The sequence below is a fragment of the Mixophyes fleayi genome, unplaced genomic scaffold (genome assembly GCF_038048845.1).
Source record: "Mixophyes fleayi isolate aMixFle1 unplaced genomic scaffold, aMixFle1.hap1 Scaffold_1719, whole genome shotgun sequence".
NCBI classification, from domain to species: domain Eukaryota; kingdom Metazoa; phylum Chordata; class Amphibia; order Anura; family Limnodynastidae; genus Mixophyes; species Mixophyes fleayi.
This window is the reverse complement of record NW_027446051.1, coordinates 49,253-76,633: the sequence shown is the minus strand read 5'-3', so window position 1 is coordinate 76,633 and position 27,381 is coordinate 49,253. Positions and strand designations below refer to the sequence as shown.

The window sequence follows — 27,381 nt, the reverse complement described above, 5'->3', positions numbered from 1 at the left end:
TGAAGGGGGACAAATGGAAATGTATTACACCCCACATAGTCTGCAGTTTGTAAACAATGTTTATTGTCAGACATCCCCGCTCCCCAATCATTGATAATCATTCCTTCTGCTTTCCTCGTGATAAAACTAACTGCGCCCCCTATCTACGCAGCCATGACTCTGGTGGGGACTGTCCTACATAACCAGGGACTGCCGGGGCATATGGGTAAGGCCATAGTTGTCCTTCCTCTTTGGAAATGGGCCCATATAGAGTTCTCTAATGTGGTGGATTAAACCCTGTGGACTCTGGGTGGAGATAACGTCACCCCACTCCATGTGTCTCACTCTGAATTCCATAATATGTACTGTGGGCCCTTCCTGGACCTTAATTGTCATCAGGAAATACAGCAACCCCTTCACCTATGATATATATTCCATATATTCAACAATGAACATTCATCATCATCACCATTTATTTATATAGCGCCACTGATTCCACAGCAATGTACAGAGAACTCACTCACATCAGTCCCTGCCCCATTGGGCCCCAGAACTGTGAGGCAGAAGTGCTAACCACTAAGCCACCGTGCTGCCCACATTAAGAACATATCCCCATGTTCATTGGAACACAGGCTGAGCTCCACACTCCAAGGTCATTCTTACACAACTGAGCTTGGATGGGCAGCTCCTAAACACCCCCCATTATAATTTGCCACAGCAGTGTCCCTATTTTATCAGGTCTGCCTCTTTCAACAGGCCCTGGTGACATCACGCACTGTGACATCACGCACTTGACATCATAGTGAGTGACCACACTGCCCAGGGACAGTGCAGAGAGGCAGCTCAGAGAGAGCGAAGAAGTCAAACACACCACTGTGTTTTTCATAAGTCTCTCAATTGAAAGCTGTTTACAGGAGTTATGAGGTGAGGTCTAATTGTGAAGGTGCATGTGATAAGTATGAGAGAACCTGTTAATGTTTAGAGCACAGCACAGAGTATATCAGGAGATGAGTGATGTGTCAGTGAGGACAGGACTGCATGTGACAGGGGCAGTGACATGATGTGTGGATGGGTAATGGAGGCAGCAGGAAGCCACAGACTGAGAATTATATAGTAGAAGGAGCAGGTGCCCCATCAGCACAGAGTATTTAATTAGATGATTTTGTGGAAGTTGTGGGAGGCAGTGACCTGTCCTCTCCTCGATAATAATATATAGCCCACTGCCCAGTGTAGATTCTCCTTTCCTGTATGTAAGTTTAAATATTTGTTTTATTTTATGTTGCACATTTTAAACTGCATTGAATGTGAATAATTAAATGTAAATATTCCATCATTCGCTCTTTACAGAGATGATTTCTAATACGTGCTGTTTCTGAACCCTGCTATCACCTTATCGCAAAGGGGAAACATTTGTATTATCAGCAAACATTAAAGTGATAACGCCACAAAAAGCTAAAATTATATTATAATAAAAGAAAAAAATTAAACGTACCTGCACTCACCCAATCTGGTGCGTCCTGTGATGCCTGTAACGGCTGAAACAGGAAATCCCTTATTATGGTCGGGGTGGGATTTTTTTTCAAAGTTCTAGTGGTGTTGTCAAGGGCCCTCCCCCCATAGTTGTCACACTCACAACCTGTAACTGATTGTTATTTGTACCATGGATCCCGTTTCCTGTTGCTCACCGATCGGACTATGCCTGGCTGTTTGTCTGGCACTGGTGTATATTAAATAAGCAGGTAAATAAGAATGTATTCTCTACTTGTCTATCCAGGTCGAATAATGATGAGCTTGAGACCCTGTGGAAACAACTGGGGGAGAGCCGGCAAGTGGAGGCAGAAGAACTGTGGATCAAGCAGCAGTTGGTATGACAACTATCTATAACCATTTGTATACATACAAACATACACGTACAGAGGTAATCACAACACGGTGTGGTCATGCCAGGCTGAGGGGCGTGTGACGGTCTCTGGGGCCGTGCTAAGCGCTTCTGAAGCATTAGGCTGTCTCCAATTCCCCTTCTCTAACAAACCCCCCAACTTGTCTGGGGACAAACGTGCCGACTGGTGGAATGGCGGCACAGTGGCGTCAATTCGTGACTGTCCCACCTAAATCAGGACATCTGGGAGGTATGATTGGAATATGGCCATTGTGATACTATGAACCATGTGTGTGACATGTCATTGTGCATGATCCCACGCTTCATGTGTAGCCTCCAGCTTTCAGGAGCGCTTTATATATTTATATATATATACATATATATATATATATGTATATATATATATATATATATATATATATAGCGGCAACTTATACACATTACTCTTACGGAGACTATATACATTCACATCAGTTCCTGCTCCGACATCCGCGTGGCAGTGGGACACTAAAAGGTTAATATCCCTCACCATGCGAACGGCTGGAAACTGACTCACGGTACAGATTCAGTTTCCTACTATTCACATTATAGACGGGATTAATAATGTGATGCCCACTGTCTGTACTGAAAAATAAAAGTACGGAAAGTGTGACATACATTTATCTGTCTCTCTCTCACTCTCTGTCACTCTCTCTCTTTCTCCATCTCTGTCTCTCTCTCTCTCACCCTCTGTCTCTCTCTCACCCTCTGTCTCTCTCTCTCTCTCTCTCTCTCGCCCTCTGTCACTCTCTCTCTCTGTCTCTCTTTCTCTCTTATTTCTCTCTCACACTCTAAAACTGACCTTATATCTGCATTATTCCCTGGACAGGAGAGAAAATGCGACATCCTTGAAGGAAGAGAGGAGCTGCTATCAAGCCTGGTCAGTCCATCATTATATCACTTAATATTCCAATGTGATGATAGTCACAGCCGTGGTGCACTCTCTCCTCGCAAGTGTCCCATAAGACCAAAACTGAAGCTTTGTTCACACACTTTATTACTGTAGTATATACAGCAATCACCGTGGGTGTATTACATACCCAGCAATCACCCCGGGTGTATTATATACCCAGTAATCACCCCGGGTGTATTATATACCCAGTAATCACCCCGGGTGTATTATATACCAAGCAATCACCCCGGGTGTATTATATACCCAGCAATCACCCCGGGTGTATTATATACCCAGCAATCACCCCGGGTGTATTATATACCTAGCAATCACCTTGGGTGTATTCATATAAACACATCAAGTAGTAATATCTCTTAATTTCATAGAACATAAACACTCTCAACCATATTTGCCTACTTTTTAAATCTGTAATCCAGGAGATCCAGAGTACAGATCATGTGACTGAGGGTAGCAGGAGGCGTTGCGATGTCGTTACGTCACTATAGCCCCGCCCCTACTATAAAATACAGAAATTCAAGGCCCGGGAGGTTTGCCTACTCTTCCGAGAGCTTTGGAGGACTCCACGAAATTTGGGAGCCTCCCGGAAAATTTCGGGAGAGTAGACAACTAACTATGCTCTCAACCCAGAGCTTTATTTATCTCTTTTCAAGGTCTTCCACAGTAGTTTGCATGGAGACGCTCTGTCCTCTGGATTATTGCCCCAGTGTCCTAACTGCTATTGTATCAGGGCCCATCGTTCTCGTTTTCCTACAAGACAGTGCGCTGAATCTGTCTCCTCCATCTAATGCCCACATTGGGCCTTACTAGCATAAAAAAGTCATAATTTCTGGAATAAATGGCTGCAGTGATTTATAAGTAGATATTTATATAATATCACATCAGAATATGCTACAGAACTCCAGATATAATAATAGTTGTACAGTAAAATTCTACAGTAAAACAGTGTTACAGTAAAATTGGTCAAATTCTGTCATTTGTTTAATAAAAAAGAGGACATCCAGGTGGTCTTACGTTTACTCCGTCCAAAAAATCCCCTACGTAGTCTTCTGTTTGCCAAATAATGTAATACAGTGACAGGGAACGATCCGCACTTATTCTGTTCATTTATAGTCTGATTTATGGTACAAATCAAAGCCTCCTAGAAACTTGGACACAGCGGCGCAGCAACATAACCGTACCCTGCAAATAAGCCCCTTTGTGCAAGGAGAGGGCACTACACAATGTGTTACACAAATATACAATATGGTGTGCGCTACGTATTCATATACTCAGATCTAAATGTAATTCTCTCTATTGCAGCTCAGCAGCTATATGCGGGAGAATGATCTCCTGAAGAGTAGGCTCACCAGGCTGCGGCTGCTGGCCACAGAGCAGGAGGTACAGTATAACAGTTACTATAAAGAGGTGGCGCTCAGGTGGTGGCTTTGCTTACATTACCCGTGGTGCCGCCACTTCAGAGCTGAGGGTACATTTTACACGGCACTCAGTTCATAGGTGCAGAGAGAACATGACACAACTGTGTGACCAGTAAATAACATGGACTCATGTATGTAGTAACTGATAGCCGGGCGGGATGGAGGAGCAGGTGCTTTGCTGCCGGAAATATTTTATTGTGTTTATTACATGTGTGCCCAGTGTAAAGTGTACAGACATGTAAATGTGTAATGTATTTCATACTTGCCAACTTTTTCTTGTTGGCTTCAGGGAGATCCCGGGAAAATGGACGTACGGGCACGGGCTTGGCCCTGCCCCCTAAATTTGGGCAATTGCAGCAGGGGGCGGGGCTAAGATCACGCGATATTTGCGTCATTAAGACCCTGAAGTCATGTTGTCTTACCTGTCAGTCTTTTATTAAATCTTGGTCTCCATGAAAATGGCCACCTCCATAGGCATCAATACATGGACATAGGACACAATTTCTGAACTGTCATCATGCCACAGATGGCGAAGCCAACTACGTCTTGTACTGGCTCAGCATCAGGGAGAATGCCAGACTCTTCAGGGAGTGAGGGAGATCACCCCTATTTCAGGGAGTCTCCCTGACATTCAGGGAGAGTTGGCAAGTATGATGTATTTATGTATAAACAGTAGGAGAAGTGGCGATATGGCGATACCACCATATACACCCCTACATCCACCTCTGTCTAACACTTATTTATTCCACTCACCCAGTGGTCCAATAGAGATCTGGGGAGCCCAGTGTAGATGGTGCTAGACATCAGGGACAAAATAATGTCAGTCTGGGTGAGAGATATTCTGCTCTATCTATAAAATCCAGCTGTGTCCTGGGACCAACAACTTACCATTTATTCCATCTCCTGTCTACCTGCGTTCATCTACCCGGCAGTACCAATCCAATGTAAACGGTCAGTAGGTTTTAGCAACCAGCAAAGAGGTGCTGTAGCAGCTACACCCCACAGAGAAGTGTAAGCGGCTCCTGGTAGGCTGGTGATGGAGCTTGGTGGTGACAGTGATTACCCACCTAAAACACGGGATACGTTTAGTTTAGTTTGGCCAATGGGGAAACTAGGATTAGTCAGTGACAACAAGTTGCTAAAAACCAGCAAAAATTATAAAGCGTAAAGGAGGGCGGGGCATCACAGCACAGACAGGGACTTGTCACTTAAAGTTTTTGTGTAATCAATGGCGAAACGTTTTTCATAGTCTGGATTGGTTGTCCCACAATAGGTCCACGTTCCAGTATCTGATATATCAGATATAGAGATCATACTGGATGTCTGACCTGAGTGATATTTATATGGTTGTAATCCTGCATAATATCAGAGTGGGTTCTTGTTTCATGTTCTATATAAGTTGCTGCTAAATGAACTCTTCAAGACAAATTTCTAGACCAAATCAAAATATATATTTTTTTATTAAGACCAATTTGTTAATTTTTCCATTAAATTATTTTCTCTCGTTCTGCTGTAAAATGTATAGTAATCTGGTAATAACCTGCGCGGACAGACTGTGGCCGGCTTATCCGAGTCCCATGGAACTTGTCCTAAAGATTTGTTGTGTATAATTTATTTCACTCTGTGTCTCTTTCCCTAGATTATCAACAGGAACCTGCGGGAGTGGCAGCCGCAGCCAGAAGCACCTTCTCTGTTAGTATCTATATGGTTTATTCCATGTACACATACATTCTATACGGTTCTAAAGAGGAACATTTGTGTATATAATCAGTGCTGTCCGTACTGTAATAGAAATATCAGGAAGTCTTTAAGTCCTGTACTGGTGACTCCAGACAGGATCTGTCTATACTGTTCTATTAATTGCATTCAGACTCTGTCTGTAATTTTCTAAAAACTCCAGAAATATCTATTATATACTGTTAAATTGTTGCTCATCCTACATTAAAAAAATCGTAGAAGAGAAACCTCCAGATGGGAACTATGACCATGGACTGTATCAGTAACTCTTGTGAATAGAAGACATAAGTTTAAATAATAATATTTTCTGGTCCTTCAGGATGAAAACTGTGGAGGAGGCTGCGGAAGATCCTGCAGAGATTGTGATGGCTGAACTGGTGAGTCCATGTCATCAGCCGCTTCCTCTATGTTATATAAAGTGAGATCATATTTACTGTCAGCAGTAAGACATTTGTACCTGCCACCTCTGTCACAGGTCATCTTTTGTAACTACTAAACATCTTCTATCAGAACGAAAGGTTCCCATCCCAGGAGAGGGACAGATAGCTAAGACGCTCAATGTGCTAATAACATACGTGCTCTGACCCTACCTCACCAGGTCTCCTGCACCACACCAGAACTCTCACTAGTATAGTGCATTGACGTGGAGCAGGAGGCCAGCAATGGCAGTGATTAGCATGATACCTGGTGGTTACAGTCATTACCATGAGGAAGGACTTCTCTTTCTTTTCCCTACAGGCTGTAAGCTCTCTAAGCTGGGGGTACATTGCAGCAAGACCACCATCAACAAAATTGTGGCCAAGATCCAGGCACTCTGGCCAAGCAGCCAGTTTACCTCTGGCTTACACTAGGGTCTGTTAGTACAGTTGGGCGATGACCAGAAACACCTAACCATGCAGGATATTGAACTAGTTGATTTCAATTGGATTATTAGCAAATAATGTGCTGTTCATTTTGGGGCAACTTGCTGCAATATGGGACCAAATGGTCAATATCGTAGCATGGCCGGCCAACTCTGACTTCCCTAACTTCAGTGGCTGATCTTGTGTTGTACTCCTCATAATCCCACCACTGATTTTCCTTTAGGAGCGGCAACTGCAGATGAAAAGTGCTGTAAAACGAAAAGAGCAGAAAAGGAGCAGCATTGCAGGACTGAGGTAAATTATTCTCCTATTATTATTTCAAAATGATTGCAACTGTTCATCGCTATAACATAGTTTTCTTTCAGATTGCTATTTAACATCATATGCAATCTCATGCGCTGGTCCTGCAAGCTGCTGCTCCTGTCTGGCATTCTGCTCCTGCTCTTCTATGTGCTCCTGCAGACATACGCGACCGTTACCACCAACTGCAGGAGCTGCACAAGAGGGATGATGGAGACTATGGAGTTAATCCTGAGGCCCTACCTTGCTATCAAGGTTGAGGGCCCAGTTCCCATATAATAGCTTGTCCCATCAGGAGAAAGGGTGCAGGCTCCTCTACCTGGTTGGTCTACTCCTTGTCCCCCAGTCCATACGGTGTAGATGTCCTGCTGCAAGGAGGCAGTGACCAACAGGAGAGGTTGTCGCTCTCTGTAGAGACCCATTCGTTCCAGCTCCAGCTGGGACGTATGGATCTCTATAGAGAGTGACGACCTCTCCTGTTGGTCACTGCTTCCTTGCAGCAGGACATCTACACCGTATCAGATGACTAAGGTAAGAACTGGACCTGTGAGTCAGACCAACCAGGTAGAAGACCCAGCACCCTATACTTTCTGCACCTCCCTCTAAAACATCTGCACCAGCATAGGAGAACCATACCATCTGCAGGAGCTCGCACAGGAGATCCATACCATCTGCAGGAGCTCACACAGGAGATTCATACCATCTGCAGGAGCTCGCACAGGAGATCCATACCATCTTCAGGAGCTCGCACAGGAGATCCATACCATCCGCAGGAGCTCGCACAGGAGATCCATACCATCTGCAGGAGCTCGCACAGGAGATCCATACCATCTTCAGGAGCTCGCACAGGAGATCCATAACATCTGCAGGAGCTCGCAATAAACCCATTGAACCAGAGTCTAGTACTGTTTCTTTCATACTGTCATTTATTGTTACAATGTCTAATTAAATATATAGATATACATTTCTTTAAAGAAGTTCCTCTCACCAATCATTAACCAGCGCTACAGCTAGAAGCAGGCTCCCACTAGAGCAGGGGTGGGGGGGGGCAATGAGCATGGAGACCCCCTCTCATAATGTGAACCAATACCACCCTACTCTTTTTTTATTATTATTTTTTTTTATTTCCGAGGTACATGACTCAGAATCACCCGGTGCAGTGCAAACTGTGCTGGGGAATTGGGACTTTGGACCCTTTCCAAAAGGGAAAGGGCCCTGTGCCTCCCCATCCTGTAGAAGCCAAAAGGCCCCAGAGAGGGAAAAAAAGGGAGATCTTCAGTCCCTCCTTTGCTGAAGCTAGGGAGGGCCCCTTTATATCACCGACATAAAAGGCTCCCTCCAAAAGGAGGGAGCCTCAGATGACTTGGGGAAAGAGGGTCGCCCATAAGATCCTATACCCAAACCCCTACTTAATGTGGCAAAAACAAAGACACATAATTAAAAGAGTGCTTGGTACCAAGTGTAATAAATAAATAAATAAATAAGTGCCATAAGGCCCCAGCCTTTCGGACGGAAATATAAAAATGATGCTTGCACTCGGCCAACAGGCTATGGCGAAAAAAATGGTGCTGCCTGAAAATTAAAGGTGCAGAGGGCCTTACTCTGTGCACAGGTGCCTCTTTCTCCACAATGCATTTTTGGGCATCTAGCAACTCGGGCTCCAGGCAGCCGGCCTCTTGGCCAGAGGACCAGGTGACGGCCCATCGCCTACAGGGGGGTGTCTTTAAGCCCCACTGCATCCATGGGCATGTACACCTACTCTTAGCCAAAAGGCCAAGAAGCACCTGTGTACCTGCTCGTTAATGCAAATATCTAATCAGCCAATCATGTGGCAGCAACACAATCATAAAAGCATGCAGACAGGCTGAAAAGGTTCAGTTGTTGTTCAGACCAAACACCAAAATGGGGAAGAAAAGTGATCCAAGTGAATTTGATCGTGGAATGATTGTTGATGCCAGACCGGGTGGTTTGATCATCTCAGAAAGTGCTGATCCCCTCTGGAGTTTACAGAGAACGGAGCGCAATGGTTCAAGCTCACAGGGAGGCGTCAGTAACTGAAATAACCAATGTGTTATAGCGGTGGTAGGCAGAGGGGCATGTCTGACTGCACAGTGCGTAGAACCTGGAAATGCATGGGCTGCAGCAGCAGAAAACCGCACTGGGTTCAACTCCTGTCAGCTAAAAACCCTTTGATGAACAAGCCCGGTTATAATTATAATAACAAAATATCACATTGCATAATGGCTAACAGTACAGAGAGAACAGTTTTATATGTAAATTATATGCACAAAAGGGCAATCATGTGAAATCAAACTTCATCAAGACCTCCTAGTGTATGTTTAGCCAGTGCATTCATTGTAATGTAGATCGCTGTTTAGCGATGGACTGTACTTAATAACGTGGTTGACCAGAGAAGAGGTGTTTTCTTTCACCCATGCTACTTTCCAAAGGGGAACATCAAGCGTCGACCCTTTTTCATATGTTTCCGATTTAACAATACTGAGTAACTTACAAAACCTGGGAGAACCAACCTTCTCTATTTAAGTAGCTTTTACTGTCACATTATTTATACGTTTCCTGCGGCCAGAAATCGATGCGCTATGAGAGTTGAGGTGGAACAAGAACATTTCAAACTCGTTTTATTGCTCTTCATTGGGGAGTTATTACTAGAGATGGGCGGGTCCGGTTCTCCGAGAACCGAACCCACCCGAACTTTGGGTATCCGAGTACCGAGCTGAGCAGCTCGGTACTCTCCCGCCAATTCCGAATCCAAATCGAGGCCGAACGTCATTGTGACGTCGTCGGATCTCGGGACTCGGTTCTCGCGATACTTCAACTTTATAAATACACGCCTCCACAGCAATCCATCGCCATTTGACAGAGGGAGAGAGCAGGGTGTAGTCATAGGCTAATTAGAGCAGGGACAGAGAAAGAATACAATATTGTTCTTGCAATTGCTCTAACCAAAATCGCTAGTGCAGAGAGGAGGATAGAGGTTTATTATTTTTTCTTCATATTTGGCACTCCCCAGCGCTTTTGGGTTGTCCCCCATAATTGTGCATTAATATTTCTGGCTGTCAAAAGTCATATCTGTCAGCAGTATCTACTCAATAAATGTTAGCACTCCTCAGTGTTTTTGGGGTGTCCTCTCTAATTGTGCATTAATATTTCTGGCTGTCAAAAGTCATATCTGTCAGCAGTATCTACTCAATAATTTTAAGCACTCATCAGTGTTTTTGGGGTGTCCTCTCTAATTGTGCATTAATATTTCTGGCTGTCAAAAGTCATATCTGTCAGCAGTATCTACTCAATAATTTTAAGCACTCCTCAGTGTTTTTGGGGTGTCCTCTCTAATTGTGCATTAATATTTCTGGCTGTCAAAAGTCATATCTGTCAGCAGTATCTACTCAATAAATTTTAGCACTCCTCAGTGTTTTTGGGGTGTCCTCCCTAATTGTGCATTAATATTTCTGGCTGTCAAAAGTCATATCTGTCAGCAGTATCTACTCAATAAATGTTAGCACTCCTCAGTGTTTTTGGGGTGTCCTCTCTAATTGTGCATTAATATTTCTGGCTGTCAAAAGTCATATCTGTCAGCAGTATCTACTCAATAAATGTTAGCACTCCTCAGTGTTTTTGGGGTGTCCTCTCTAATTGTGCATTAATATTTCTGGCTGTCAAAAGTCATATCTGTCAGCAGTATCTACTCAATAAATTTTAGCACTCCTCAGTGTTTTTGGGGTGTCCTCCCTAATTGTGCATTAATATTTCTGGCTGTCAAAAGTCATATCTGTCAGCAGTATCTACTCAATAAATGTTAGCACTCCTCAGTGTTTTTGGGGTGTCCTCTCTAATTGTGCATTAATATTTCTGGCTGTCAAAAGTCATATCTGTCAGCAGTATCTACTCAATAATTTTAAGGACTCCTCAGTGTTTTTGGGGTGTCCTCTCTAATTGTGCATTAATATTTCTGGCTGTCAAAAGTCATATCTGTCAGCAGTATCTACTCAATAAATTTTAGCACTCCTCAGTGTTTTTGGGGTGTCCTCCCTAATTGTGCATTAATATTTCTGGCTGTCAAAAGTCATATCTGTCAGCAGTATCTACTCAATAAATGTTAGCACTCCTCAGTGTTTTTGGGGTGTCCTCTCTAATTGTGCATTAATATTTCTGGCTGTCAAAAGTCATATCTGTCAGCAGTATCTACTCAATAAATGTTAGCACTCCTCAGTGTTTTTGGGGTGTCCTCTCTAATTGTGCATTAATATTTCTGGCTGTCAAAAGTCATATCTGTCAGCAGTATCTACTCAATAAATTTTAGCACTCCTCAGTGTTTTTGGGGTGTCCTCCCTAATTGTGCATTAATATTTCTGGCTGTCAAAAGTCATATCTGTCAGCAGTATCTACTCAATAAATGTTAGCACTCCTCAGTGTTTTTGGGGTGTCCTCTCTAATTGTGCATTAATATTTCTGGCTGTCAAAAGTCATATCTGTCAGCAGTATCTACTCAATAATTTTAAGGACTCCTCAGTGTTTTTGGGGTGTCCTCTCTAATTGTGCATTAATATTTCTGGCTGTCAAAAGTCATATCTGTCAGCAGTATCTACTCAATAAATTTTAGCACTCCTCAGTGTTTTTGGGGTGTCCTCCCTAATTGTGCATTAATATTTCTGGCTGTCAAAAGTCATATCTGTCAGCAGTATCTACGCAATGGATTCAAAGCAGTCCACATATGATCTAAATGAGCAACCAGGTTCTGTCACCAGTCCTGATGTTAGTGTTCCCAGTACGTCATCTGGCCAAGGCGATGTCAAACAACAGAGTGTTTTCAAATTAGTGCAAAAAACAAAAACCAAAAAAAAATTTACTGTATTGAAGCGAAAAAGCAGTGTAACTGAGCAAAAGTTAAGTGACGATAAAAAAAAAATTGCAAGCATGCCATTCTACACACGCAGTGGCAAAGAGAGAATGAGGCCTTCACCTTTGGCTATTAGTGGCAGATCCCAAAAAGTTACCCAGCCTACAATTGGTGCACAACTACTGTTACGCGTCAAAGCCGAGCTGCAAGATAACAGTGAGGCATTACAGGAGAATATTTGCTCTGATTCACAAATGACAACAATCCCTGTGGAGAGTCCATCCAACAGTGGGATGTCTAATCGTGACCATTCTGTTAGTCTACCCATAAAGAAGGGCCCTTTCAGCAGTTCTGCTGATATGTGCCTGAACAGCCCGAGTGTAGCCGGTGATACACCAAGTGAGGATGACACTTTGTCTTTAGAAGAGGATGTGGGGGAGATTTGGGTATCCGACGATGAGGATGCGGTTGATTGTGTAAGTCCTGCAGCAGTGTGGCACCAGTGGGAGCAGTTCTGGCATGTGAGGTTCTGGCACCAATATGCACTTTCCAAACACAAGCAGGGATGACGCAGGGGGCAGACCACAACAGTTTGACATCTGGGCTGGTTTGAAGGATTTGTCAAAAAAATGTGTGACCTTGACCATAATTCCAACCAATCCTACTATTAACATGCAAAGGATGGTGGAGGGCCTATCAGGGATTAAACTGTATTTTTCATAATTTTCACTAATAATGTTTGGGTGTAATATACACCCAAAGACGAGTGCTCAATTGCTAAGAGTCATTGATGGAGAGGAAGACAAGCAGGCTTGTCTGTAGAATTTGCAGGCAAATTGTGCTGCGTTATATAGGTAACACCCAAAGAGAAGAGCTCCATTGCTCCATTGCTAATTGTAATTGCTGAAATAGAAATAATAGGGCTGACAGTCTTGGTCTAAATCTGCAGTTACATTTTATTGTACCATAGCTCACTGCGAAACTGGAGAGGTGGCAGGGTTTAGTGATAATCTTCCTCCAACAATACTAATTCATCCCAATATCCCAATATCATAGAAGTCTGTGTAGTATGATGTAATTGCTGATAATGGCCTTCCAAAGGGAATGACTAGTTGATTTTAGGGCAGAGCTGTCACGGTTTTTGGGCAATTCTTTTACAGCACAGCAAATATCAAAATGTTTAGCGGACTCATCTGCATCACCACTGGGTGTCTTGGGAAAGCAATTTCTTTTACTACAAGCAGTTGCCAGAGAAACTGAAGGAGAAGACGTCCCAACAAGATGTTGATAAGTCTGGGATCCTTGCAAAGAAAATTAAGTATTTCATCTACAATTAAAATATAGTTAGCACATTTACTTTGTTTTATTGCACACTATAATTTTATGTAGCACCTTTTCAAAATCTATTATTAAGGCAATCACTTGACTCAAGCTAACCGTGTCTGCACTTTCTTCACAGGTAACTACTTCGCTGGACTAAAGTATATTCCCCTCAAATGCTAATCTTCTTGCAGCTGCTGTATTCTCCTACATGCTGTTGCAGAAACCACAAATTGACCCTAAATGTTTATGGACACAAACAGCATCTCCTGCATGTCATTTTTCAAAAGTTCTGTAACACCAAGTTGATAGTGTGTGCAAAACAGGAAATGTGATGGAATTCAGCCCCGCTGTAATGCTGGACCAATATTGGGGTCGTAATCAGAAATGACATATCCTCAGGAGACTCCAAGCAGGATTAGCCATCTTTCAATGACATCCCTTAGTTTTTGGAACAGTTTGTCAGCTGTATGCCTCTTAGTGAAGCTGCTGATACACAGAGTAGCCTACTTCTCAAAAATGTGATGTACCTGGGTACATGCTGCTGCTGTCCATGCTGGGGAAGGCGAATGACCAACCCAGTGGGCTTTCACAATCATATAATATTTTGTTTGCCCAGTTACGCTTGTACACATATCTGTGGTTAAGTGTACAGTGGGTAGAATACCATTTTGTCACCCAATAATGACATTTTTAGTAAACTTTCGGTACAGGAGAGAATTAGCTTTTCTAGTAAAATGGTATAGTGATGACATTTGCTAACAGGGACATAACACCTCAATTAAATGTCTTAAACCAACTGTATTAATAGTGAACATTGGACGCAGATCTAACACTAGCATAGTACCCAGGGCGTCTGTGATCCGCTTTGCGACTGGGTGACAGGTTTCATTCTTGCTTCCTCTTGCAGAGGATTGTTTAACTGCCAATTGTTGGGGGGGAAGACTGCAGGTGCTGGGATGTAGATGAGAGAAGGGAGGTAGATTATGCTGGAATGCTTGTTGTTATTTTTTTTTTAACCGAAGTTTCTGATTTTCCCAACAGTTTTCCAATAACTCGCTGAAAAATGACGAAACATGGATGAGGATCCCAGATGGTTAAGGTCCCTACCTCTACTGAGTGTGGCTTTCAAAATGCTACAAATGGATAGACAACTCTTGCCAGGATTCGTGTAAAAATAATTCCACACTTAAGAGTGGATTTTTGGTCTTATGCCCAGGCATGACAATGGCCTTTTTGTTATCACTGGCAAGAACTGCAGCAATTTTTCTTTTCAAGTGTATGAAAATCATATTGTGACATAGGAGGTGTTCAAAATTGAATAAAAAATGACTGGAAATTAGTGTTACTGAGGTTAATAATAATGTAGCTACAAAATAATACCTAAATTATGTTATTTTAGCACCAATAAATGTAATTTTTATAACAAATTGCAAAACAAAACCAAACAAAACCAAAACCAAAACCAAAACACGCAATGGCGGTTTTGCAAAACCAAAACCAAAACCAAAACACAACGGTAATCCAGATCCAAAACCGAATCCAAAACCAAAACACGGGGGTCAGTGACCATCTCTAGTTATTACAGATGATCGAAATCCCCCCAAATCATGAAACATTGTTCAAAAGATGCAGAGTGAAAATTGTATATTTATTTTATAATGCTATTTGTAAATTATACTAATCAGGACCCATATATACCATCCATGTGTGTCTGTTATATACAGTGTTATATAAAAGTGTTCACCCCCTCCCCCACTCTTCCCATTTTATTTTATTTTCTTCTCTTATATTATGTAATCAAAATGAATTTATATGGTAATTCTTAACACCGATCTAAATACATTTGACAAATATAAAATACATCTCTAAAGCTTTAGTTTAAATAATTGCAAAAAAAAAAGACTGGTTGCATATATCTTCACACCCTTATTTTTATACTTGGTAGAAACTCATTTAGCAGGAATTAAAGCCGTGAGTATATTTGGGCAATCTTCTACCTGCTTTGCACACCAAGAAACTGCAATTTTCGCCAATTCTGCTTTTTCATTTTCAGTTACAAGAGGACCCTTGGTGGGGAATTTTCAAACCATTCCACAGATTGGGAATGTGACTTAGCTTTGACCGGGCTACTCTGGATCAATGATTTGCTCTGTATTTAAGCCACTGCAATGTGGCATTTGCTGTACGCTTCGGCTCACTGACCGGCTGTTGACTGCAGCAGGTTTTCCTGCAAGATTTGGCTACATCTTAGTCCACTCATTTTGCCCTCGATTTTATCAAGTTTTCCAGTCCTTGATGCAGAGGAAAAATCCCATAACATTATACCACCAGCATGATTCAATGTAAGGATCGTTCTTTTGGAATCACGTGCTGCGTTAGATTTCTGCTTAGCATTGAAGCCAAACGTTCAATCTTGGTCTCATCAGGACAGATAATCTTTCTCCACTTCGTATAAAGATCTTCCCCATGCTTTCAGACAAATTCTAGGCAAGATTTCATGTAGGCAGGCTACTGTTGTCCAATGGATAGTTTCTATCAACTCTGCAATGGAAAGCTAAACTGACAGAGCTGCCAGGCTCCTCTTGGTGGGTACCCTGACAAGTGCCCTTCTCGGAGGGATATTCAGTTTTGTTCTAGACAAATTCACAGTTGTGCCACATTATCTTAATTTCTTTATGATGGATGTGATAGTGCTCTGGGGGATGGTAAACAGTTTGGAAATATCATTATAACCTTCTTCTGACCAGTGCTGATCATTAACATGTTCTATTTGAATTTTCTTTGAACTTCATGATGAAGCTTTGACCAACTTTAAGACCTCTCACAGACACGTGTGTTTATTTTCAGATTACGTGAAACACTAATTGTACACAGGTGGGGTCCAATTACTTATGTGACCTCTGAAGACAACTAATTACAGCAGGGTTTACTTGGGCAAAATACTCAAGCAATCGTTGTCTGTTTTATATTTGTAATTACTTAAGAAAAATGTTTAGCTATTTTGTTTTGGCATTGTGGACTGTTATGTTTTTATCAGTGGGAGGGGTTCTGGGATAAATCCATTATGATTCTATGATGTTAGAAAGTAAAATGTGTAAAAATCTCAAAGTGGTAAATACTTTTAATAGGCAAAAAGAGATGACAAAATAGGAAAAATGAATATCATGTGTTTTCCCCTGTGATCATTTTACGACACCATTTACATTTCAAATCCCCCCTCCAAATGCTGCACTTGCCCCTCTTCTTCAAGGATACTGGTCATGCATACTGCAGATACCCCAGACTGTTTGTGACTATTACACTGTTTCAATGTGAGCATATGTCTGCGACTCTCTAAAGCTAGTCTAGTCTGTGGATTATGGCAGATTCCAGGGGACTTGGGTTGTGGAAGTGAAGCTTGGGAAGGAAGACTGTTTTCAGTACAGAGGAATGCAGTTGTCCAGGGTATTCCATCTCCTATGGTCAGTAATGTGGATAAAAATGAAGCATCTAAATTGATAGCTGTGATTCAGGTCCAATCAGATGCCTCATTCAATGCACACCTTAGGTTTGAGTCATTAAGGAACGTATCCCGCAAATGGGTGCTATCGTCAGCAGAAAATACCCTGCGCTTGCCCAGACCCGGACGGTATGCAATTGAACGCAGCCACGTCCAAGTCACCTATGAGTGCAAAGACACTTACTACAGCCACCGATTTAGGGGAGTGAACAGGGTGGGGAATGGGCGAACACACGTAGGCAATATACAGTAAGGGTGTTCTCGTACAGTCATGTCCAAGACAAACTCAGGTGCACACAGAAGTACGCTGGTTTACTGATGTATCTCTTGCTCCAACTAGGGGGCTAGTTTAAGTTCCGAATACTAGTGCGGACGGCTGAGTACTCCCAGTTCTGAGCTGGTGTAAAATTAAAATTCATTTGCAGAGTGGGAAAGGCCGCACCTGGCAAGGGACACACCTCATTACAATCATTTCAAATCTCGTTCATGCGCTGCTCTGCAAAATGAGGTGCATCGGTGTACCTACTCTGTGACGCGCCAGGAACAGAACGCCCTGACTCCACCAAACGCCTCCCCGTTGTGTGCAGATGTCAATTCCTCTATAACTGTGACCATTCTGCCCTGCAAACCTATAACATTAACTGAGACTGCAGCTGTAAAAACCACTGCGGTTCCAGAGCTGCATTTGTGCCGCCGAATCTTCAATTTGCCCATTGTAAATCAAGAGGTGATGGCTGGAAACTAAAATATAGTATATTTAACTAATTCACATTTTCACAAACCATCCGACACCCATTTCACCTGCTACAGAATAGTCTGCCCCCAACTGCGGTTCCCTGTGTTAAATTAATTCATTAATGTTAAGAAAGACATCTACCATAAACATTTGTATATGATTTGTGTACATTATAAAAGACAAATATTTTCATTTTAAGCATTATTAGATTATTAGAGCTACCAAAGTAAATACCATTTATATTTTATATCTGCACCAAGAAAGTTGGCATTTTGAAAATAATAATAGTTTTTGTTCTATTGCCCCTAAATATTGCTGCCTGCGACAGCTGCCCCAGTTTGCCTCCCCCTATGTACCCCCCAATCTTTAATAAATATCATTATATCAGGACAGGGACCAAGAATTGGAAAAGAAATGGGCAAGAAATTGACCAGCGAGAGGATGGGAGTATTTATAAAAATATTCAGAGGACATTAACTTTTCAGTATATTTTCTACCCAGAAAATAATGTGGATCTTGGAGGGGAAAACACAGTAAGCTGCGTATTACACCTGTAATAATTAGGGATGAGCGCACTCGGATTTATGAAATCCGAGCCCACCCGAACGTTGCGGATCCGAGTCGGATCCGAGACAGATCCGGGTATTGGCGCCAAATTCAAATGTGAAACTGAGGCACTGACTTATAATCCCGTTGTCGGATCTCGCGATACTCGGATCCTATAAATTCCCCGCTAGTCGCCGCCATCTTCACTCGGGCATTGATCAGGGTAGAGGGAGGGTGTGTTAGGTGGTCCTCTGTCCTGGTAGATCTCGTGCTGTGCTGTTTAGTTCTGTGCTGTGCTGTGCTATGCTGTGCTGTGCTGTGCTGTGCTGTGCTGTGCTGTGCTGTGTTCTGCAGTATCAGTCCAGTGGTGCTGTGTGCTGTGCTCTGTCCTTCTGAGGTCAGTGGTGCTGCTGGGTCCTGTGCTGTGTCCTGTTCAGTCCAGTGGTGCTGTGTCCTGTGCTCTGTCCTGCTGAGTTCCGTAGTGCTGCTGGGTCCTGTGCCGTGTCCTGTTCAGTCCAGTGGTGCTGTGTCCTGTGCTCTGTGCTTCTAAGGGCAAAGTTATTTCCCCATTATTCCCAAGTTTTTAAAAAATAAAAAAAAGTAAAAAAAAATAAAAAAGTAAAAAAAAAATAAATAAATATAATAATTATAACCAAATTTGCAAAACCAATCCAGCAGTATAAGTCCATTGGTACTGCAATATTACAAAGTTCACACATTCTGCAGTATCAGTCCAGTGGTGCTGTGTCCTGTGCTCTGTCCTGCTGAGGTCCGTAGTGCTGCTGGGTCCTGTGCCGTGTCCTGTTCAGTCCAGTGGTGCTGTGTCCTGTGCTCTGTTCTTCTAAGGGCATAGTTATTTCCCCATTATTCCCAAGTTTTTAAAAAATAAAAAAAAGTAAAAAAAAATAAAAAAGTAAAAAAAAATAAAATAAATATAATAATTATAACCAAATTTGCAAAACCAATCCAGCAGTATAAGTCCACTGGTACTGCAATATTACCAAGTTCACACATTCTGCAGTATCTTCTGCTACATATAATGGAGACCAAAAATTTGGAGGATAAAGTAGGGAAAGATCAAGACCCACTTCCTCCTAATGCTGAAGCTGCTGCCACTAGTCATGACATAGACGATGAAATGCCATCAACGTCGTCTTCCAAGCCCGATGCCCAATCTCGTAGTACCGGGCATGTAAAATCCAAAAAGCCCAAGTTAAGAAAAAGTAGCAAAAAGAGAAACTTAAAATCATCTGAGGAGAAACGTAAAGTTGCCAATATGCCATTTTCGACACGGAGTGGCAAGGAACGGCTTAGGCCCTGGCCCGTGTTCATGACTAGTGGTTCAGCTTCACCCACGGATCTTAGCCCTCCTCCTCCTCCCCCCCCCTACAAAAAATTGAAGAGAGTTATGCTGTCAGCAACAAAACAGCAAACAACTCTGCCTTCTAAAGAGAAATTATCACAAATCCACAAGGCGAGTCCAAGGATGTTGGTGGTTGTGAAGCCTGACCTTCCCATCACTGTACGGGAAGAGGTGGCTCGGGAGGAGGCTATTGATGATGTAGCTGGCGCTGTGGAGGAACTTGATGATGAGGATGGTGATGTGGTTATTGTAAATGAGGCACCAGGGGGGAAAACAGCTGATGTCCATGGGATGAAAAAGCCCATCGTCATGCCTGGTCAGAAGACCAAAAAATGCACCTCTTCGGTCTGGAGTTATTTTTATCCAAATCCAGACAACCAATGTATGGCCATATGTAGCTTATGTAAAGCTCAAATAAGCAGGGGTAAGGATCTTGCCCACCTAGGAACATCCTCCCTTATACGTCACCTGAATAACCTTCATAGTTCAGTGGTTAGTTCAGGAACTGGGGCTAGGACCCTCATCGGTACAGGGACACCTAAATCCCGTGGTCCAGTTGGATACACACCAGCAACACCCTCCTCGTCAACTTCCTCCACAATCTCCATCAGATTCAGTCCTGCAGCCCAAGTCAGCAGCCAGACTGAGTCCTCCTCAATACGGGATTCATCCGAGGAATCCTGCAGCGGTACGCCTACTACTGCCACTGCTGCTGTTGCTGCTGTTAGTCGGTCATCTTCCCAGAGGGGAAGTCGTAAGACCGCTAAGTCTTTCACAAAACAATTGACCGTCCAACAGTTGTTTGCCATGACCACAAAATACGATAGTAGTCACCCTATTGCAAAGCGTATAACTGCGGCTGTAACTGCAATGTTGGTGTTAGACGTGCGCCCGGTGTCCGCCATCAGTGGAGTGGGATTTAGAGGGTTGATGGAGGTATTGTGTCCCCGGTACCAAATCCCCTCGAAATTCCACTTCACTAGGCAGGCGATACCAAAAATGTACAGAGAAGTACGATCAAGTGTCCTCAGTGCTCTTAAAAATGCGGTTGTACCCACTGTCCACTTAACCACGGACATGTGGACAAGTGGTTCTGGGCAAACGAAGGACTATATGACTGTGACAGCCCACTGGGTAGATGCATCCCCTTCCGCAGCAACAGCAACAGCTGCATCAGTAGCAGCATCTACAAAATGGCTGCTCATGCAAAGGCAGGCAACATTGTGCATTACAGGCTTTAATAAGAGGCACAACGCTGACAACATATTAGAGAAAATGAGGGAAATTATCTCCCAGTGGCTTACCCCACTTAGACTCTCATGGGGATTTGTGGTGTCAGACAATGCCAGTAACATTGTGCGGGCATTAAATATGGGCAATTTCCAGCACGTCCCATGTTTTGCCCACACCATTAATTTGGTGGTGCAGCATTACCTCAAGAGTGACAGGGGTGTGCAGGAGATGCTTGCGGTGGCGCGCAAAATTGCTGGACACTTTCGGCATTCAGCCAGTGCCTACCGCAGACTAGAGGCACATCAAAAAAGCATGAACCTGCCCTGCCATCACCTCAAACAAGAGGTTGTGACGCGCTGGAACTCCACCCTCTATATGCTGCAGAGGATGGAGGAGCAGCAAAAGGCCATTCAGGCCTACACAGCCACCTACGACATAGGCAAAGGAGTGGGGATGCGCCTCAGTCAAGCGCAGTGGAGACTGATTTCCGTGTTGTGCAAGGTTCTGCAGCCATTTGAACTTGCCACACGAGAAGTCAGTTCTGACACTGCCAGCTTGAGTCAGGTCATTCCCCTGATCAGGCTGTTGCAGAAGCAGCTGGAGAAAGTGAGGGAGGAGCTGGTAAGCCATTGCGATTACACCAAGCATGTAGCTCTTGTGGATGTAGCCCTTCGTACGCTTTGCCAGGATCCGAGGGTAGTCACTCTTTTAAAGTCAGAGGAATACATTCTGGCCACCGTGCTCGATCCTCGGTTTAAAGCGTATGTTGTGTCTCTGTTTCCGGCGGACACAAGTCTACAGCGGTGCAAAGACCTGCTGGTCAGGAGATTGTCCTCTGAAGAGGACCGTGACATGCCAACAGCTCCACCCTCATTTTCTTCCACATCTATGGCTGCGAGGAAAAAGCTCAGTTTTCCCAAAAGAGGCACTGGCGGGGATGCTGATAACATCTGGTCCGGACTGAAGGACCTGCCAACCATTGCAGACATGTCTACTCTCGCTGCATTGGATGCTGTCACAATAGAAAAAATTGTGGATGATTACTTTGCTGACACCATCCAAGTAGACATGTCAGACAGTCCATATTGTTACTGGCAGGAAAAAAAGGCAGTTTGGAAGCCCCTGTACAAACTGGCTCTATTTTACCTGAGTTGTCCCCCCTCCAGTGTGTACTCGGAAAGAGTTTTTAGTGCAGCGGGGAACCTGGTCAGTGAGCGGCGAAGGAGGTTGCTTCCTCACAACGTTGAAAAAATGATGTTTATAAAAATGAATAATCAATTCCTCAATGAAGTACAGCACTGCCCTCCAGATACTACAGAGGGACCTGTGGTTGTGGAGTCCAGCGGGGACGAATTGATAATGTGTGATGAGGAGGAAGTACACACTGTAGGGGGAGAGGAATCAGAGGTTGAGGATGAGGACGACATCTTGCCTCAGTAGAGCCTGTTTAGTCTGTACAGGGAGAGATGAATAGCTTTTTTGGTGTGGGGGCCCAAACAAACCAATCATTTCAGTCAAAGTTGTTTGGTAGGCCCTGTCGCTGAAATGATTGGTTTGTTAAAGTGTGCATGTCCTATTTCAACAACAGGGTGGGTGTGAGGGCCCAAGGACAATTCCATCTTGGAACTTTTTTTTTGGCATTATATGACCAATCAACAGTCGTTTGCCATGTTCAAAAAGTAAAACCAAATTTTAAAAAATTCAAGAAATTAAACCAAAAGTAAAATGCCGTGTCATAATTTAAAACAAGAGTTTTTGACGTGCTCTAAAACTACTGTATTGTTGTTTATATTTTATAAACACTACACTTGAAAGCTTGAGTCTTTCAATAAAAAAGTAACTGTCCATTGCACGAATATTTGCAACAGGGACAATTTTAGGGTTAAGAAAGCCAACTGATAACACTTCGACGCTGTCTGTCTTTATAAACACTACACTTGGAAGTTGGAGGAGGTATTGTGGCCCCGGCACCAAATTTACTACCGGGGCCACTCCACTGTGCAGTCCATATTTAGGTGTATCAGATATTAAACAACGGTGACAGTTGATGCCCAATTTTTTAATTATATTGTGGCCTCGGTACCAAATTGTGTACCGGGGCCACCACACTACGCAGTCCAGATACTTGTTTGGTGGAATTCAGACCAGTTGAGGGTTTTATTATTATATTGTGGGGACCACTCTATCTATACCACACTACAACTCTATACCACTCTATTTCATACTTTAATTCTATTTAATACTTTAATTCTATTTCATACTTTAATTCTATTTAATACTTTAATTCTATTTCATACTTTAATTCTATTTAATACTTTAATTCTATTACTAATTACCATAAAGAGGAACAAAATAAACCAATTTTACCAAAAGTATAATATGACTTAGACTTACAAACACTACACTTGAAAGATGGTGCCTTTAAATGAAAAAGTCAGTCTTCATTGCACGACTATGTGCAACAGGGACAGTTTTTTGGTTTACAAAGTCAACCAATAACACTTGGACCCTGTCTGTCTTTAACATACTTGATGGGATCTCAATGACGAATTGTCTGTACCATGTTTGGAGGAGGTATTGTGGCCCCGGTATCAAATTGGGTACCGGGGCCACCCCACTACGCAGTCCAGATACTTGTTTGGTGGAATTCTGACACGTGGAGGGTTTTTTAATTATATTGTGGCCTCGGTACCAAATTGTGTACCGGGCCAACACACTACGCAGTCAAGATAGATAGATGCGTTTCATAGATAAAGTACATTCAGTGGTGTGGGGCAAATTGAAAAATATTCAAAATGCACTGACATTATCAAAAACAAGAGGTTGTCACACGCTAAAACTCCAACATGTATATGATGGAGAGGATGGAGGAGCAGCCGTATGTGTAGTGTAATGCAGACCTGTTGAAGGTTTTTTATATATTTTATTGTGGTGCCCAGTGCCCACTCCTCTACGCAGTCCAGATACATTTATTGGTGCGAATCATAAAAGTTCAGGGTTTTTAATATATTGTGGTGACCCACTCCTCTACGCAGTCCAGGTACATTTATTGGTGCGATTCATAAAAGTTCAGGGTTTTTAATATATTGTGGTGACCCACTCCTCTACGCAGTCCAGGTACATTTATTGGTGCGATTCATAAAAGTTCAGGGTTTTTAATATATATTGTGGTGACCCACTCCTCTACGCAGTCCAGGTACATTTATTGGTGCGATTCATAAAAGTTCAGGGTTTTTAATATATTGTGGTGACCCACTCCTCTACGCAGTCCAGGTACATTTATTGGTGCGAATCATAAAAGTTCAGGGTTTTTAATATATATTGTGGTGACCCACTCCTCTACGCAGTCCAGAAAGATAGCTTGTTGCAACGTTTTGGACTAATAACTATATTGTGAGGTGTTCAGAATACACTGTAAATTAGTGGAAATGCTTGTTATTGAATGTTATTGAGGTTAATAATAGCCTAGGAGTGAAAATAAGCCCAAAAACTTGATTTTTAAACTTTTTATGTTTTTTTCAAAAAAAATCCGAATCCAAAACCTTAAATCCGAACCAAGACCTTTCGTCAAGTGTTTTGCGAGATAAATCCGAACCCCAAAAATAACGAAAATCCGGATCCAAAACACAAAACACGAGACCTCAAAAGTCGCCGGTGCACATCCCTAGTAATAATGCAGTTTAGCAAAACATCAATGTTATAATGCAGTTACATCACAGATTACAGCATACTTGCCTACTTTCGGCAAGTGTAGTCCGGGAGAGGGGTGTGACTAAAGGTCTGGAGGGGGCCAAACACGTCAGGAAACTATGGACTACAGCGGCACAGGCTCACCAAAACTGGACATTTGAAGACTGGAAAAACATTGCCTGTTCTGCCGAATGTCGATTTCTGCTCCTACATGTAGATGGTATCCATCCCGCATGTGTCAGTGGTACTCTGGCTTCATATGATTTATATATTATGCTAAATGTTTTCTATGTTATTTTTAATTAATATCATTTTTATTACTACTTTTTTTAAAAAAAAGAAATGTTCTGTCTCCTTTTCCTGACATATAGGAGCTTCTTGCAGAAACGGACGATTATTATGTGATTCAGCAACACTTCAGCTGTAAGTATAATCTAAATATATAGTAATTGATGGCCTAAACCATTGAAATTTGGAATGATACTTTTAGTCCATGATGTATACACGCTGCAGGAGAATGTGGCTGCGATGTGTTTATAGCAGATTCTTTAGCAAAAAAATTCACAATGGACTCAGCACACGTTTCACTATGCAGAATATATTTTATCTACTCATCTGAACATGTTGCCCATCATGACTATGAACAACCTGTACTCTCATATGAACGAAAGCACTTAGACGCATATATATGTGGCAGTAAGTGAGGTTAACCTTACCTGCAAGTAAGATGCCACATCCCAGGCCAACCAGTGAAGAAGGAAGGGGAGTGCCTGGAGATCTGTCTATATAAGTCCTAGCATGTCACATGTCCTTTCTAATTTACTGCTCGAGATCCCACCCACCCATGCCCTTTATTGACCTCCCTGCTTCCGTGGCGTATGAGTTTTAATTTGGTTCCTCCCCACGTCACAGAGCAGGCACAGTTGGTAGGAAGTCACTGTGGGCAGTGGCTGATCGTTACAGCGTTATCGCTGTTTGACCACAGGTGCTATCCCCATCCAGGAACGTGACGCGGTCCTTTTTGATGAGGATCCCTTGGCTCGCATCTGAGGGCGGCCATTGCGTAGTCGGGAGGGGGCTTAGTCACTCTGACGTCAGAATTAGCGTTGGCCAGGCAGTTAAGGATGTGTCCCGGGTACGTGGAGTCAGCCATCCACGCTTGGTTCCAAATATTAGTTTGATTTAGCTGTCTCACGGTTCACTTTCACCGCCATTTATTTAATAATTAATAAACTGTGACCTTCTTTAGCCACTTTCATATGTCTCAGTGTCTTTATTGTTAGATAAGTTAAGTAAGCTTGTATATGTCATTAGGAGGTTATGGTTAAGAGAGTGAAACACATCCAGGTTATGCAGTTTATAATTTTTATATATTTTTTACAATATGTTGCTGTTATTTCAGCTGGGGGCTGTAGGAGCAGAGCCAGGTCCTGAGTCCTCTGCTTCCTTAGGCTCAGGCTCACTGGGGTCACATGTGGGGGAAGGTTCTGGAGCCACGGCGAGCAGCCGATTCAGTATGGCTGCAGGGATTGGCCAAACCCATTTATAGCGTTCAAAATGCTCTCCATCAGGCCCTTCTTCTCCGTGCTAATTGGCACTCCTTCCTGGTGCTTCTTCTACCGAAGGCTGCGATTGATGGTTATTAGGAGCTCTTTGGTGGTCTTGTCCCATTTATCTATTGCTTCCAGTGACCGCACAGATGGACAATGTGCAGGACCAGCAGGCGGTGAGGAGGGCGGGATCTCTCACAGCTCCTCCTCCTGCTCCTCTGACTGGTCACTCACAGTGGGTGGTGGCTCCGCATCTAAGAAAAAGTGAATAAAATATCTTAAACCAAATTGATTTGGAGTTATCCATTTAATCCTGGAAAAGAAAACAAGGGTAGAGAGTGAACAATGGTACAGGAATATACACAAGTCTAGTGGTGTTATATTCTATATTGTACACAATAAGGGTAATTACCTGATTCTGTTTGTTGTGGTTTTGCAGAGGGGCCTGCGACACTCTCCACTCGCCCGACCCCCTCATCTTCCTGGACAGCTATGCAGGCTAACGCGGTCAGCTTGAGAGACAGAGGTCCAAAGAGACAATGGGACTACGTGATGGGGCTGCTACCAGAGTTTGTTTGGTCACCTGGTAACAGAAGAAAATGTAATTAATTGACAATGTAATGTATTGTCTTCTAAGACTGAGGTAATGTGGAGATGTTTCAATCAGCGGCTAATTCACACGATGGTATCGCTGATTGGCCGCATGTCACAACCCCTTCGAAGCAACCTGGCCCTTGGTCCCTTTGTGTGGGGGACCCCTCGTCCTGCTTTATGGGGGCACGTCCTTGTAAGCCCGGGCTGATTGCTCTCGCCGCCACCATACTTTTATTATTTAAAAAACTGGGACCTGTTTTTTTACCAAAATCAAGTTGTTGTCAGTGTGATTATATTATAGATAAGGTTTTAGGTGTTAAGTTAACAAGTAAAGAGGTTTGGTGCAATAAAGAGGTAAATCAATGGTATGCAGTTTAATACACAGTACAGAGATTCATCCCCCAAACACCTATCAGATATTCTTATCTGCATGTGAATGTGACATTCATAAAAATGTAAACTAGGCGGAGTACAGCATTTCCATCCCATTACTGATGTGTTCTGGTAAATAAATGTCCGTAGTGTATCCGATAATTTAAGAGATGGCTGATAGCGGGTGCTCACTGTGGCTCAGATATATTCAAAGTAGAATGGCTGCAAAGCCAGTGATGGCTGTATAGTTAGTGTGTATAGTTCTAAGTGTGTATAGATACAAGTGTGAAACAAAAAATTTAAACAGCATAATTCGGAGTTATACCGGAGTTGAACAGGAGGAAACGGGAGAAGAACTTTCTGCCTATTAACACAGCTTCACAAGGACAACTGTCAGTATTCACCTGAAACTCCATATTCCACCTCTGATGTTTTCAACTCTCCCTGGCTACAAGCTACATGCAACATGAGGACTGCTTTGGACTCTGATCT

General features: G+C 42.9%; 1 long non-coding RNA gene across 1 annotated transcript in view; it reads right to left on the bottom strand.

Annotated features, from left to right (window-relative positions):
* The window catches only part of LOC142118378 (uncharacterized), a 32,043-nt gene extending 6,865 nt beyond the window's left edge, over positions 1–25,178 (bottom strand). The window contains exon 1 of the long non-coding RNA XR_012683072.1: positions 25,090–25,178. This is a non-coding gene — a long non-coding RNA (uncharacterized LOC142118378). The remainder of the gene's footprint in view (positions 1–25,089) is intronic.
* Between the last annotated feature and the right edge of the window lie 2,203 nt (positions 25,179–27,381).